We start from the raw sequence: 15,530 nt of genomic DNA on the forward strand, positions 1-15,530 counted from the left end.
AGCTCCTGAATTGAGACAGACACATGGAGTTTGTAAAACATTAAAAATGGTTGCTGGCACGAAACCCTCCTTCTAACCTATGACAGTGGTGCAACATTCCAACTAGCAAACTATATAAACCATTTGAAAAGGGCTTAATTCTAAGATCAATACAAAGTCAAAGCACAATAAAAAATCCTAAAACAAAAACACATGAAATACAAATCTGAGATTTATAGCAGTTACTGAAAGCATGTTCTAATAATCAATATTTTATCCTTGTCCTTACACAATGGGCTGAATTTCTCTTAAGGGCATACCGTACAGTTTTGATCCTGTATTTACAAGTTCGTAAAAATTTGCATAGGCTATTTTTTACCTGATTAAATCAAATATGTAATAAAAAATATACCTTCATGTGCTACTTTTTGAGAAAATGAGGTCGAAATTTTGTATATTTGCTCAAAATTCAGATATGTGGCCGTATTTTCTTTTTTCGAAGAAAACACATAATTTTTTTGTTATAAAAGATAAACACAAATTGTTTTTAGCTCACCTGGCCTAAAAGGCCAAGTGAGCTTTTCTCATCACTTGGCGTCCGTCGTCAGTCGTCGTTAACTTTTACAAAAATCTTCTCCTCTGAAACTACTGGGCCAAATTAAACCAAACTTGGCCACAATCATCATTGATGTATCTAGTTTAAAATTTGTGTTTTTTTACCCGGCCAACCAACCAAGATGGCCGCCATGGCTAAAAATAGAACATAGGGGTAAAATGCAGTTTTTGGCTTATAACTCAAAAACCAAAGCATTTAGAGCAAATCTGACATGGGGTAAAATTGTTAATCAGGTCAAGATCTATCTGCCCTGAAATTTTCAGATGAATCAGACAACCCATTGTTGGGTTGCTGCCCCTAAATTGGTAATTTTAAGGAAATTTTACTGTTTTTGGTTATTATCTTGAATATTATTATAGATGGAGATAAACTGTAAACAACAATAATGTTCAACAAAGTAAGATTTACAAATAAGTCAACACAACCAAGATGGTCAGTTGACCCCTTTAGGAGTTATTGCCCTTTATAGTCAATTTTTAACCATTTTTCGTAAATCTCCATGATCTTTTACAAAAATCTTCTTCTCTGAAACTACTGGGCCAAATTAAACCAAACTAGACCACAATCATCATTAAAGTATCTAGTTTAAAATTTGTGTTTTTTGACCCGGCCAACCAACCAAGATGGCCGCCATGGCTAAAAATAGAACATAGGGGTAAAATGCAGTTTTTGGCTTATAACTCAAAAACCAAAGCATTTAGAGCAAATCTGACAAGTTGTAAAATTATTTATCAGGTCAAGATCTATCTGCCCTGAAATTTAAAGATGAATGGGACAACCTGTTGTTGGGTTGCTGCCCCTGAATTGGAAATTTTGCTGTTTTTGGATATTATCTTGAATATTATTATGGATAGAGATAAACTGTAAACAGCAAAAATGTTCAGCAAAATAAGATGTACAAATAAGTCAACAGGACCAAAATGGTCAGTTGACCCCTTTAGGAGTTATTGCCCTTTATAGTCAATTTTTAACCATTTTTCGTAAATCTTAGTTAACTTTTACAAAAATCTTCTCCTCTGAAACTACTGGGCCAAATTTTACCAAACACAGCCAGAATCATTATTAGGCTATCTAGTTTAAAAATTGTGTTTTGTGACCGGGCAAACCAATTAAGATGGCTGCTACGGCAAAAAATAGAACATAGGGGTAAAATGCAGTTTTTGGCTTATAACTCAAAAACCAAAGCATTTAGAGCAAATCTGACATGGGGTTTAATTGTTATTCAGGTCAAGATCTATCTGCCCAGAATTTTTTAAGATGAATCGGACAACCAGTTGTTAGGTTGCTGCCCTTGAATTGGTAATTTTAAGGAAATTTTGCTGTTTTTGGTTATTATCTTGAATATTATTATAGAGATAAACTGTAAACAGCAATATTGTTCAGCTGAGTAAGATTTATAATTAAGTCAATATGACCAAAATGGTCAATTGACCTCCTAAGGAGTTATTGCCCTTTATAGTCAATTTGTAACCATTTTTCTTAAAATTTGTAAATTTTCACTATAATTTTCCACTGAAACTAACTGGACGTAGTTCATTACAGATACAGATAATTGTAAGCAGCAAGAATGTTTAGTAAAGTAAGATCTACAAACACATCACTATCACCAAAACACAATTTTGTCATGAATCCATCTGTGTCCTTTGTTTAATATTCACATAGACCAAGGTGAGCGACACTAGTTTGTTAAAGTCATATGAAACGAGTGAGTGGTGAAAAATAATGTTTGTCCAATTCTTGAACCAATGGATGTATACATTCATAAACTTAGTCCTATGTGCAGGATTTTATCATTATTTTCGCAAATATATCATATATATTAATCGCCATTTTTTTTCTCTCTCTGTTTGTTATGATTGAACAAATATGGCTGCTCATTAAATGCCGTGATTTGAAGCCGAGTTTAACCAATTGTCACCTTATAGTAAACAAATCACAAAAAGCATGGGTATTGAGCACGTGTTTAACATGTATAATCAGATATTTGTTTATTTCAATGACAGATCCATGCGTATTGTGGTCACCAGATTTTTACGAGGAGGGTTACGCTCAGGTCACTATGCATACTGAAAATATGTCGGCAAATTGCTTGCTGGCAGCAAGCAATTAAAAATAAGTACTCTTCTTCTAAATGTGGACAAATTAAAGAATTTTCATCAGAAAAAAGTATATGTACATAAGTTGTTTAATGAAAACTAACCATTTAGTTATAAAAAACATATGCATATTTTTTTTTAATTTGAGGTTTCTTATGATTTTAAATAATCGGTAATTTCTGTATTTTATAAGTATCCTAAAAAATTATGCATTTTTTATTCCGAAATAACTCGTATTTATCAAATGTTCATGAATTGAGGAAAAATATGTCATTTTTGGCTTTATGTTTATCAAAATTAAAAAAAATCCTTTATTTAAAGTTTTATCAAATTTGGGTCACATAATCTCCCTGCAAATTGAAAGTCAAACAAATTGCTGTTTTGAAAAATGGGGTTCCATGAACTCGTTTTCAAATAAATTCACTTTGAATGATAAAAATCAGTCGAAAAATGCATTTTTCTCTGGTATGTTAAAGTTTGATGTCGCGAAAATAACATTTTGCATTAGCAACGTCACAGGCCTCTACATTAACATTTTTTCTAACTTGTCCCTTCGGACAAGTGGCAAGAAAATCAGCTTGTCCGAACTCTCAACTCACTTGTCCGAATTCATAATTGAAAATCTAACATATTGATGATTTATGCAATAATAACACTTGGGCTTTGATTGTACCTAATAAAAGGAGCATTTTGTAATGTTATATGAATACCGCATCAAAATACATTTCATTATTTCAGAATGAAAGTTGTTTTGCAAGACTGTGTTCTCTGACTCAATGTCACTATCATTTGTCAATCATTAAATTCCTCATTTCTTCCCAAACCACTACGTTCCCCTATGGACCTATTCATTCTTTAGTAGTGGTATGGGTTAAACCAAGGATGAAAATACACCTGGCCACCTTGAACATGTATATGAGTAAACCTTTTTAATTTATTGATGATGTCAAAACAAGCTTTTACAATATATTTTGATTTGTATATACATTGATATATGATCATGAAGTACATACACATTTCACTAAAAAATCTGCCTTTTTAGATTTTTTTTTTTTTTTTTTTTTCATCTTAAATATTTATTTCACATGTCATAGATCTTATCAAATAAAACCTCTTTTAATGTATTGTTATGCATAAAAGCAAAATCAAATGAAACATACTTTAATTTAATACTTTAAAGATTAGGTAAAACTCCATATGGAGGTGCTCCTAATTCAAGGAAGATTATACTAAGAAGATACATTAACATTGGTTTCTTTCCCCTTACTTATATCCCCCTGGTCAATGGCTGCCAGCATGTTCAATACTCCAAATCAGAGACATATTATACAAGTTTTATATGTCTCTGGTTCAATCAATGATTAATTATTTCATTAAGTATGATCAATAAAACAATCATTCATATTTTTGGGAATGTATAAGTCTTGAATTTGATCTATTTTTATCTGACCTTGATTTTTCACTTGTCCCATCGGACAAGTAGTATGGTGAATCTACTTGCCCGACACCTGTGTGCACTTGTCCCGGACAATCGGACAAGCGTTAATGTCGAGCCCTGCGTCATTACCTCCTCTGTAACTGTATCGTATGCCCTTAAAAGCTAACCTAGACCTATAAATGAATGATTATAGCCATCACTTGATGTCATCTAAACAAATAACATATAGATGGAGAGAAATTTTAGTTTAAGTCGCAAAAATGATCAACAAGAAAAGAACATCAAATAAGTATCATGAATGGTTGAAATTGTCAGTCAACTCTAATTATTTAATAAATTAGCCACAGAGTTTTTGTAAGGTCTAGTTTTAATTAGAATTTTATTGTAGATAAAGGAGGTAAATTTCCTCTGTTGACAAAAAAATGGTTGAGGAGTCGGAAAGTTTGACTGAAGATTAAGGATATCAAATGAAGGTAAACATAAATTTAAAGTAATGTTTATATTTGTATTAATACATGTACCTCGAGTATGCATCAAATGTATTGGGTAAGATGGTAATAACTGTATGTGAAACAATAAAATTTGTTTAAAGTGGGCAGTACATGTATATTAAAACATACCATCAACATTAGCACAACTAAAAATGCAATCATAAAAGCATCTGCAAAGTTTCATAGAAATCTGTGAAAGTATGACACAGTATCCATGGTATCAGTTATTTGATGTCCATGTCATTCAAGGTGGATATTGTGTTATTGGCAATAGACAAATTTCCTATTTACATGTACCCACTTTAATCGGAACAAATTTGAGGGAAGTTAACTGTTTAATGCATATGCCATTATGTTTTCTATACATGACTAAATCATCAGAAAACAGTAAACCTTCCGCCAAAATTGCACCATTTATATTTTTGGAAAATGACGCAGTCATTGTTCCATAACTGCCGACCTGAACTTCATTTCATTTCTCTGCCTACCGCGCTTCGTTTCGTATTTACTATTTTCCATACAAACTGGAATCTGCTTGTGTTATCATTATGCATCATTGTGTAGTATTAAATCAGCCAGGACCCAGTTTACACTGGTTTCTACTTGAATTCCACTACACTCGAACAAAGTGTTGTAGTTTGACGGAAACCAGTTTTAGAATTTGTAAACTACAAAACGTAATCGGTTATTGTTCATTCCGTTTTGGTGTTTCATACCGACTTATATGGTTTGAATAAGCTTAAGACCCTTCAAACATTAATGTGAAAGGTATATTAAAGACTGTTTTACAAAAGGATTGAACTGTTTTACTTTCAAAGTCGTACTATAGGGATATCTGTCATATACGGATTTTCACTCTCACCGGTTAATTTCTTCTTTTACACATGCTTTGGAAACTTCCTGCTTAAACATAACCCGAATAATTCAGTCGTTATATTCCGCTGATCTACGAAAGCTACATTAACGCCTGAACGTCTTCCTCGATCAAGACCGTCAACCGGAAATTTCACACCGCTTTGCAATATGGGAATTTTGATTTAAATTGGCAGCTAAAGAAGGAGGAGTTCCGGATGTTAATTGGTGATAAATGATGTAAACTGATGTTAATTAAATTATTATCGGATTTGTGTTAATTGAACACACGTGTTTGGTAAGACAATTTCAAGAGAGTTGCGCAGACTCATATCCTGATCGCCGCTGATTGGCTCTCTCTCACAGAGAGCAGGCGACGCGGCCAATGATCACAAGGAGTTCAAGCCCTCGTGTGGGAGAAAATCGGACACGGAAAGGGCTTGAATTATTCGAGTTAGCTTAAACATCACAAGTTTTAAAATTGTTTTTGAGTGAATTAAACTTATTTTAACAATCATGAAGCGTTTCAGAATCATTTTAAAGCAGTTTCTTCTTCTCTTTGATGATGGAAAATAGATTTTCTCAAGAAAATACCGCAAACGATCGCAGAGGAATTGAAACGTACAAGTCAAGTCGGCACCTGGTTAAATTGGCATCTAGTCAAATCGGCACCTATTCGACGTCAATTCGGCATCCATTAATATTTGTTATAATATTTTCTATTCAATTAATTAATTACTGTTACCAAGTACATAGTGAATATGTTGTTGTGTATTTTGGTAAACAACGAAACGAAAGTGAATATAATAATGTTGTGTATAAAGGTAAACAACGAAGCCCTTACCAAAGCTGTTGTTTTAACAATTAGACAATTTGTGTAATTGTAAAAACAAGTCAATTATTAAAATAAAATGGAAAACTATGAGTCCCTTTCAATAAATCAAACTTTCATGCAAAATAATTAGCAAATTTAAGGTGTTTTTTTTCAGTAAAGTTTATACAGCATTAAACCAACAATCCTGTAAAATGCTCAACTGGTTAAAATAATGCAGAAAAATACCCAATATCTCATGTATTAGTCAAAATAATTATGACGTCTGGCAAGGCTATTTTATTATTTTTCTGGGACGCCTTCCTACGACGTTCGTAGGAAGGCGTCCCAGAAAAAAAATTAATATAGCCTTGCGGTCATAGGAAAGTGTTCCAGAATAAAATTTAAAAAGCCTTGCCAGACGTAATAATTATTTGGACTACTCATATATATATATCATTAAAACTACACCAAAAAAGTCATTTAGTTGAGAAAAATAAATATATACAAAATGTACATGAACACCCAAAAATGTGAAAGTTAGTATTTAACTCTTTTTGCTTAAATACTGAAAAAAATTCTGGCAAGCCCTTTCTTATTTTTACCCTATTGCTTAAAATACTGTTAAAAATATATATTTAACATGGGTGACGAATTGACTATATCAGGTGTCGATTTTAACCAGGTGATGATTTGTCCAGGTGCCAATTTAACTAGGTGCCAGTTTGACTAGAATTCTTTGACAAATGTTTGAAATTATCTGAGTTTCATTAGACCTTTGATAGCAGTAACAAAAAGATTATTTACTTAATATTTTGTGGGAGAAGGGGGTTCAGACTGTGTGGTATCAGGTCTGTTTGTGCCCAATACATTTTCGCACCCTACACGTTCGCACATTCACACTCTACTCATTCGTGCCCAATTTTAATTCAAATTCAAGTTGAATAATTGGAAAATCATGGTTGTTGTTTTAAATTGCTTTGGTGTAAATACTGAATGTATTTATAGCTTGGTATGAGTAAAACATTGAAGATTTTAAAGGAAAAAACACAAAAGATAATTTTTTTTAACAGCTTGGTCCCATTGATCTGAAACAACGAAACAATAAAACATAGACACCAAAATATAGCAATCCACTAATATAACCAAAACATGATAAAATTTATTCAACACACAGAAACAAACATAGTCAGAATCTCACTTCATTTTGAAACAAGTCAATGAAACAAGTTATAGCAATACACTAACCAAAACATGATTAAGAGTTATTCAACACAAAATAAAACGTTAACAAAATACCACTTTATTTAGAAAGGATTATTATTATTTTTAGCAATACCCTATCCAAAACATGATTAAGATTTATTCAACACAAAAAAAAAATTGCTGTCTTACTTTATTTTGAGACAATGACAACAATTATACTTATAAGAAAACACTTGCTTACAGAGTTATTAAACACAAAACCAATTAAGATTGGGTGCGAACATGTAGGGTGTGAAAGTGAAAGGGGGTGAAAATGAGTGGGCGCAAACGTGAATGGAAGCGAACGGACCCGTATTCAGACTATGTACCAGTGAGAAATATACAAGCCTTTCTATGGTATTTATTTGTACAATTCAGCTAGTCTTGACCTATTCATTTGTCTTAAAAAAACAGCCAGTTGTCACCTTCACTTCACACACACACACATATACGAATATCAATTATATGCTCATGATACATGTTGCATTGTTAAACTAATTACGGTACGTGAAAATCAAGACTTGCATAAAAACTATCCCAATATTACAGGGCTCGACATTAACGTTTGTCCGATTGTCCGGGACAAGTGGACACAGGTGTCGGGCAAGTAGATTCACCATACTACTTGTCCGATGGGACAAGTGAAAAATCAAGGTCAGATAAAAATAGATCAAATTCAAGACTTATACATTCCCAAAAATATGAATGATTGTTTTATTGATCATACTTAATAAAATAATTATTCATTGATTGAACCAGAGACATATAAAACTTGTATAATATGTCTCTGATTTGGAGTATTGAACATGCTGGCAGCCATTGACCAGGGGGATATAAGTAAGGTGAAAGAAACCAATGTTAATGTATCTTCTTAGTATAAGCTTCCTTGAATTAGGAGCACCTCCATATGGAGTTTTACCTAAACTTTAAAATATTAAATTAAAGTATGTTTCATTTGATTTTGCTTTTATGCATAACAATACATTAAAAGAGGTTTTATTTGATAAGATCTATGATATAAAAATTAAAGATGAAAAAAAAAAAAAAAAATCTAAAAAGGCAGATTTTTTAGTGAAATGTGTATGTACTTCATGATCATATATCAATGTATAAACAAATCAAAATAAATTGTAAAAGCTTGTTTTGACATCATCAATAAATTAAAAAGGTTTACTCATATACATGTTCAAGGTGGCCAGGTGTATTTACATCCTTGGTTTAACCCATACCACTACTAAAGAATGAATAGGTCCATAGGGGAACGTAGTGGTTTGGGAAGAAATGATGATTTAATGATTGACAAATGATAGTGACATTGAGTCAGAGAACACAGTCTTGCAAAAAAACTTTCATTCTGAAATAATGAAATGTATTTTGATGTGGTATTCATATAACATTACAAAATGCTCCTATTATTAGGTACAATCAAAGCCCAAGTGTTATTATTGCATAAATCATCAATATGTTAATTTTCAATTATGAATTCGGACAAGTGAGTTAAGAGTTCGGACAAGCTGATTTTCTTGCCACTTGTCCGAAGGGACAAGTTAGAAAAAATGTTAATGTAGAGGCCTGTATTAGAGACAGTGGCGTCATTTTTCTTCAGAGCTTTCAGCTCTTTGATTGAATTTACTTCTTTCGGGTGTTTGTAGTGACAGAGTACCAAGATATCTTACCACAGAGAAGGTATTAAAACCTGTTGAAAAAACATAGAATCCGAGTCAAAAGTTGATAATGTGAAAATAGACTATTATACCACATCATCTTATTGTCGAGTCTGCAACTTTTGTTGCAGAAAGCTCGACATATATATAATGTTCTGGGGGCCAGCAGCGGAGTTAGCTGAATTCTTAAAAGCTTTATATTTTAGAAGGATGAAGACCTGGATGCTTCATACTTTGAATATATACCAAAATGCCTCAGGTTACCAAGTTTCTCTCAGTCACATGTCTAATGTCCTTGACCTAATTTTCATGGTTGAGTGTCTACTTGAAAAAAAAGTTAAGATTTTTATACGACTGCAAAAATTCAAAATTTTGGTCGTATATTGGTATGAGGTTGGAGTCGTCGTTGTCATCCGAAGACATTTGGTTTTCACACTATAACTAGTATAAGTAAATAGAAACCTATTAAATTTAAACACAAGGTTAAAGACTAGAAAAGGAAGTTTCAAATTGATTGTGGGAGTTTTGGTCCCAACAGATTAGGAGTTAGGGGCCAAAAAGGGCCCAAATAAGCATTTTTCTTGGTTTTTGCACAATAACTTTAATAGTATAAGTGAATAGAAATCTATGAAATTTTAACACAAAGTTTATGACCACAAAAGGAAGGTTGTTATTGATTTTGGGAGTTTCGGTCCCAAACAGTTAAGGAATGAGGGTCCAAAGGGTCCAAAATTAAACTTTGTTTGATTTCATCAAAAAATGAATTATTTGGGTTCTTGTATATATGTCAAATCTAACGATGTATTTAGGGTGCAATCAACAGTTTTTTTCTATGACGTCATATTTTGAGGGACCATCTATAATTGACCCTTAGTGGTGTTAATGTTAATGAAGATACTTGTATAAAACTATATCATTAGAATCAGAATTTTCTCTAGTTTATAATGAAATAAAAATAAATTGTACTTTTAATAGTACCAAAAAGTTTTATCCAGAGACAATGGGAAAAACATTGCCTAATCTATGCATAAAAAACATGAAATCAGGCCATGTGCACACCCATGCAGACATATTACATGCACATTTTTCATATTCAAAACAGTATGAATTTCATAGGTTTTTACCTGGTCTTTCTAAAAATTTATGCTTCAGGCTACGTTCGCCTGCTTCGAAAAGAGATACAGTGGGTGCAAATAAGTTTTGCACTTTTCACTGCCAAAAAAACAGGATGTTTACAGTTTGTCTCCCCTTAAAACATGTGTATTTAATCTAATTTTAAAAAATTATTTTAATCATTCAACCTGTTTTAATTGAAGCTAATTAACTTAATTTTACAATTAAATATAAAAAACATGATACTTTTTTACCAATTATGTTGATAAAAAGGGACTTCCCTCCAAGTCTATTTTTAGTCGGGGGAATTACCCCTAGTTTTTTATACGAAACTGTTTATAGCACCCTTAGATTTTTAATTTTTGGTCCTGTTTTCAAATTGGTCTACATTAAGGTACAAAGGGTCCAAAATTAAACTTTGTTTGATTTTAACAAAAGTTGAATTCTTGGACTTCTTTGATGCTGAATCTAAACATGTACTTAGATTTTTGATTATGGACTTGGTCCAAATCGGGGTTCAAATTAAACTTTGTTTGATTTCAACAAAAATGGGGTTCTTTAATATGCTGAATCTAACCGTGTATTTAGAATTTTAATATTTGGGCCTGGTTATCAAATTGATCCACATTGACATGCTTGAGGTCTAAAGGGACTAAAATTGCACATTATTTGATTTCATCAAAAATTGAATTCTTGGGGTTCTATGATCATGATGATATGCTGAATCTAACCATGTATTTATATTTTGGATATTTGACCATAATAGGTAAATGTCCAATTTAAAATTTATAAGTTTTTTTCTCGCCTTGACGGAGTAAAAAAATGAGACATAGGTATGGTGTTCCCCGCGGCGGCAGCATCAACAATGTATTAGTTTGTGATTAGGTCAATTTATGGTGAACCACTAGTGGTAGGTCAATGATATTTGGTATGCAGTTATATAAGCATTGGCATATCTCATTTTCATGGAGATTTTTTGACTCCGCCTCCTTAGTCATGGTCTATAGACTTTGATAATTTTGCTAAGTTAATATGTATTAGTTTGTGATAAGGTCAGTTCAAGGGGAACCATTAGTGGTAGGCCAATGTTAATTGGTGTTCAGTTTTATAAACATTAGCACATCTCATTTCCATGGAGAATATTTGGCCCTGCCCCCTCAGTCATGGTCTATTGACTTTGAAACTTTTAGTTTACATGTATTAGTTTGTGATAATATCAGTTTAAGATGAACTGCTAATGTTAAGTCAATGATATTTGGTATGCAAATTTATTGTCATTTGAAAGTGTTGTTTTCATGGAGATTATATAGCCCCACCCCTGATCATGGTTCATTGACTTTGAAACTTTTACATAGTTTAAAAGTTAATGTTTGTGTTTAGGTTCGTTTAAAGGGAACTACTTATTATGAGTCAATGGTAATTGGTATGCAGTTGTATTATATTTATCATTGGCACATCTCATTCCATGGAGATTGTTTAGCCATGTACCTTCAGTCATTGTTCATAGACTTTGAATATTTGCATAACTTACATGTTAAAATATTGCTATTTAATTTCAACATTGCATTATCAAAATTACATGAATATTTGCATAACTTACATGTTAAAATATTGCTATTTAATTTCAACATTGCATAATCAAAATTACAAAAAGGGGATACATATCTCTGTGATAACAGTTTATTAAGTGTAAGTTCTTAGACCACATTCATTCTGTGTCAGAAACCTATCTTGTGTCAACTATTTAATCACAATCCAAATTCAGAGCTGTATCAAGCTTAAATGTTGTGTCCATACTTGCCCCAACTGTTCAGGGTTCGACCTCTGTGGTCCTATAAAGCTGTGCCCTGCGGAGCATCTGGTTTGTAAAGTGAAATTCTCTCTTATTATAAGTAATAGGATAACTATATTTGGTATGTGAGTACCTTGCAAGGTCCTCATGGCTGTCATACAGTTTTCACTTGACCTCGACCTCCTTTCATGGATCAGTGAACATGTTAAGTTTTGGTGACCGTCAAGTCCATATCTCAGATACTAAAAGCAATATGTCTAGTATATTTGGTGTATGGAGGACTATAAGGTGTACATGTCCAACTGGCAGGTGTCATCTGACCTTGACCTCATTTCCATGGTTCAGTGATTATAGTTGAGTTTTTGTGTTTTTTTTTCTGTTTTTCATATACTATTTGCAATAGGTCTAATATATTTGGTGTATGGAAATAATAACAGAATGATTGTTAGGTGTACATTTCTAGCTGGTATGTGTCATCTGCCCTTGACCTCATTTTCATGGTTTAGTGGTCAATTTTTAGTTTTTTAGGTTAATGTTAAGGTTATGTTTCAATTGTAATAAAGCTTTATTTTAAAGACTACAAAAGAAGGCGAGACATTTCAGCGTGTGCACTCTTTGTTTTATATTAAACCCTAGAAAGAAGCTACAGATTAATGTTAACTGCAAAAATACTAAAATCCTTTATTAATTAGATCATGTAGATACAGGAAATGAAAATATTTTGAATTTTTTTATCATAAAAATGGTAATGCTTATATATTCAAGTTTCACTAAATTCCAAGAAGGGTTTCCACAAATAACAATGACTGATTTTCAAAATGATCATCATGTAAAAATGAAGAGATGTGCTAAGATTGCCCATGAAAACTATCTTTATGAACAATGACAGTTCAGTGGTTTGCTTTCAGCCTTTATCAAAAATAATTACCATATATATTGTAATAAGCTATAAATAAAAGCCCCCCATTGTAAAATGTTAAACAATTAAAAAGTAAAAAACAGCGTCCTGATCTTTATAAGTTCGAAGAATAAAATTGAGTCATATTATGGTATGATGTTGTTGTTAGCGATGTATGTCGACACATATGGTTTCCGGATAATTATATAGTTTAAGCGAATGGATATCCATGAAATTTTACACAAGGTTTAATACCAAAAAGGAAGGTTGGGTTGATTTTTGGGGTGATGGTACCAACAGTTTAGAAATTAGGGGCAAAAAAGAAGCATTTTTGTAGTTTCCAGACATAAACTTGTGTGCCAGTGTACTAATCTCTCTTAAATTGTTCTTCAAGGTTCCATATCACAAAGGGTAGACTGGAATTGTGTAAAGGGGTAATTGCCTCAAACGTTCAGGAAATAGGGGGTCAAAAACAAGCATTTTTCTAATTTCCAGACAATATTTTGTGTTTAAGTGTATGGATTTCTTTAAAATTGTACTGCAAAGTACCATACCACAAAGGAAAAGGATGGGATTAAGTTTTGGGGTAATTACTGAAAGGGGGTTGAAAAAAATTGGGGGAGGGGGGATTTTTTTTCTCATAATTTTGATCAAAATCCAAATACAGACAGTCTATCAAGCTTGAATATTGTGTCCAAACATGCACCAACTGGTCAGTCAAATAACAAGGCTGCGCTGCACATCATTTTCTTAATCATATTAATCTGACATGTTAAAGTTTGTACATTATGAAGTTACTAACCTGTTGATTTTGTGTATTTCAGATTATTATTGAAAAAAGAGCACTTTGAAGTACTAGGAGAATTTGAAAACATCTTGGTGAAATAGTCTGACTGATTATGACAGAACATCAAAAGAAATGACGAAAAATTACACATCTTATCAAAATAGTACTACTAGAAACTAAAAGCTATTTGCAATTTTCACTGGTTTTGAGATCAGTAACAGTCTGACAAGGAAAGAATTTAATGAACATGATTATGATGCCTCTTGATAAATATAAAAACATATTGACTGTAAAATAATTACCAGTTACCAATTATATCTGTTGTTTAAAAAATTTGTTATTTGGAAATATCTGTTGAATGTTTTGAAATTAAAATGTGTTAACTTAAATGATTTAAGAATTGAAGTCTTTAAATGATACAAAAGCAAGGATACATGGAATGATTGCAATTGAGACAACTACTAGCCCATTATAATATGGCACTGATGTAAACAAGTACAGGTCACCTGAAGTCTTCAACAATAAGCAAAAGCCTTAATTTAAAGATTGTTATACATGGGCTTATTAAGTCCCAAGATAATGGTATCTACATGTACATCATTTGCTGTCAAATTTTTGTTTGTATGTTTCTGATGAAGGTTAATTAAAATAAGCCCAGCACACCTAATTTGTGAACTGTTTTCTTTTAATTTCAAAAGAGAAAGCTAATAGACAAATTTAAGCAAAAAAAAAAAAAAAAAAGGAAATCCATTTTATATGGCAGACAGCAACCAAACACAACCAGTTGACATAATGAACATGTTTTTGAGTGCTCAAACTGCACTATAACATTAGACACAAAAACATCTTATATAATGCTGGATTACACAAAAGTGTTTAAATCATCTGCTCTTCTCTGGTGTTTAAAAATTGTACAGATTTGGTGTCACAATATCTCAGTAACATGGGTTAGAATTCCGGCATGGGAAGAACAAAAAAATTGCGAAAGCAAACTTACAGATCTTACATTTTTGGGTTGATGTTTTGACGACTTGCATGTACATGTACAATATATACAAAAAGTTAGCTGCTATTGAGACAAAGGCAAAAATCATAGTGCAACAAATAAAATTGAGAAAGGAAATGGTGAATATGTCAAAGCGACAACCACCCAACCATAGAGAAAACAACAGCCGAAGGCAACCAATGGGTCTTCAATGTAGCGAGAATTCCCGCACCCGTAGGTGTCCTTCAGCTGGCCCCTAAAATATGCATAATAGTACAGTGATAATGGATGTCATACTAAACTCTGAATTATACACAAGAAACTAAAATTTAAAATCATACAAGACTAACAAAGGCCAGAGGCTCCTGACTTGGGACAGGCGCAAAATTGCGGCGGGGTTAAACATGTTTATGAGATCTCAACCCTCTCCCTATACCTCTAGCCAATGTAGAAAAGTAAAAGAATAACAATACGCACATTAAAATTCAGTTCAAGAGAAGTCCGAGTCCGATGTCAAAAGATGTAACAAAAGAAATTAATAAAATGACAATAATACATAAATAACAACAGACTACTAGCAGTTAACTGACATGCCAGCTCCAGACCTCAATTAAACTGATTAAACATGTTTATTACAGATATAATAACAATAAACTAAAATAACACTTACCACTACTAAATGATTAGGAACTTTCAGGAACTAATTGCAGCTACTGTCCAGGTTATGTTAAACAAATTTTCAGCTCCAACTGATCTGTTCAGG

At 32.4% G+C, this 15,530-nt stretch overlaps 2 long non-coding RNA genes across 6 annotated transcripts in view; one reads left to right on the top strand and one right to left on the bottom strand.

Moving 5' to 3' along the window:
* LOC143054295 (uncharacterized) overlaps positions 1 to 14,174 on the top strand; it is a 33,561-nt gene extending 19,387 nt beyond the window's left edge. For all 4 annotated transcript variants that reach the window (XR_012971628.1, XR_012971629.1, XR_012971627.1 and 1 more), the window contains exons 3-4: positions 4,518 to 4,602; positions 13,820 to 14,174. This is a non-coding gene — a long non-coding RNA (uncharacterized LOC143054295). The remainder of the gene's footprint in view (positions 1 to 4,517; positions 4,603 to 13,819) is intronic.
* Positions 1 to 15,530, bottom strand: part of LOC143054296 (uncharacterized) — a 33,509-nt gene extending 17,979 nt beyond the window's left edge. Inside the window, exon 1 of one of the 2 annotated variants that reach the window (XR_012971633.1) lies at positions 15,438 to 15,530. This is a non-coding gene — a long non-coding RNA (uncharacterized LOC143054296). Of the gene's footprint in view, positions 1 to 10,316; positions 10,452 to 15,437 lie in introns of those variants that run through there. The other variant, XR_012971632.1, reaches the window with a different exon arrangement.

This window comes from Mytilus galloprovincialis, chromosome 12, assembly GCF_965363235.1.
Source record: "Mytilus galloprovincialis chromosome 12, xbMytGall1.hap1.1, whole genome shotgun sequence".
Lineage (NCBI taxonomy): Eukaryota > Metazoa > Mollusca > Bivalvia > Mytilida > Mytilidae > Mytilus > Mytilus galloprovincialis.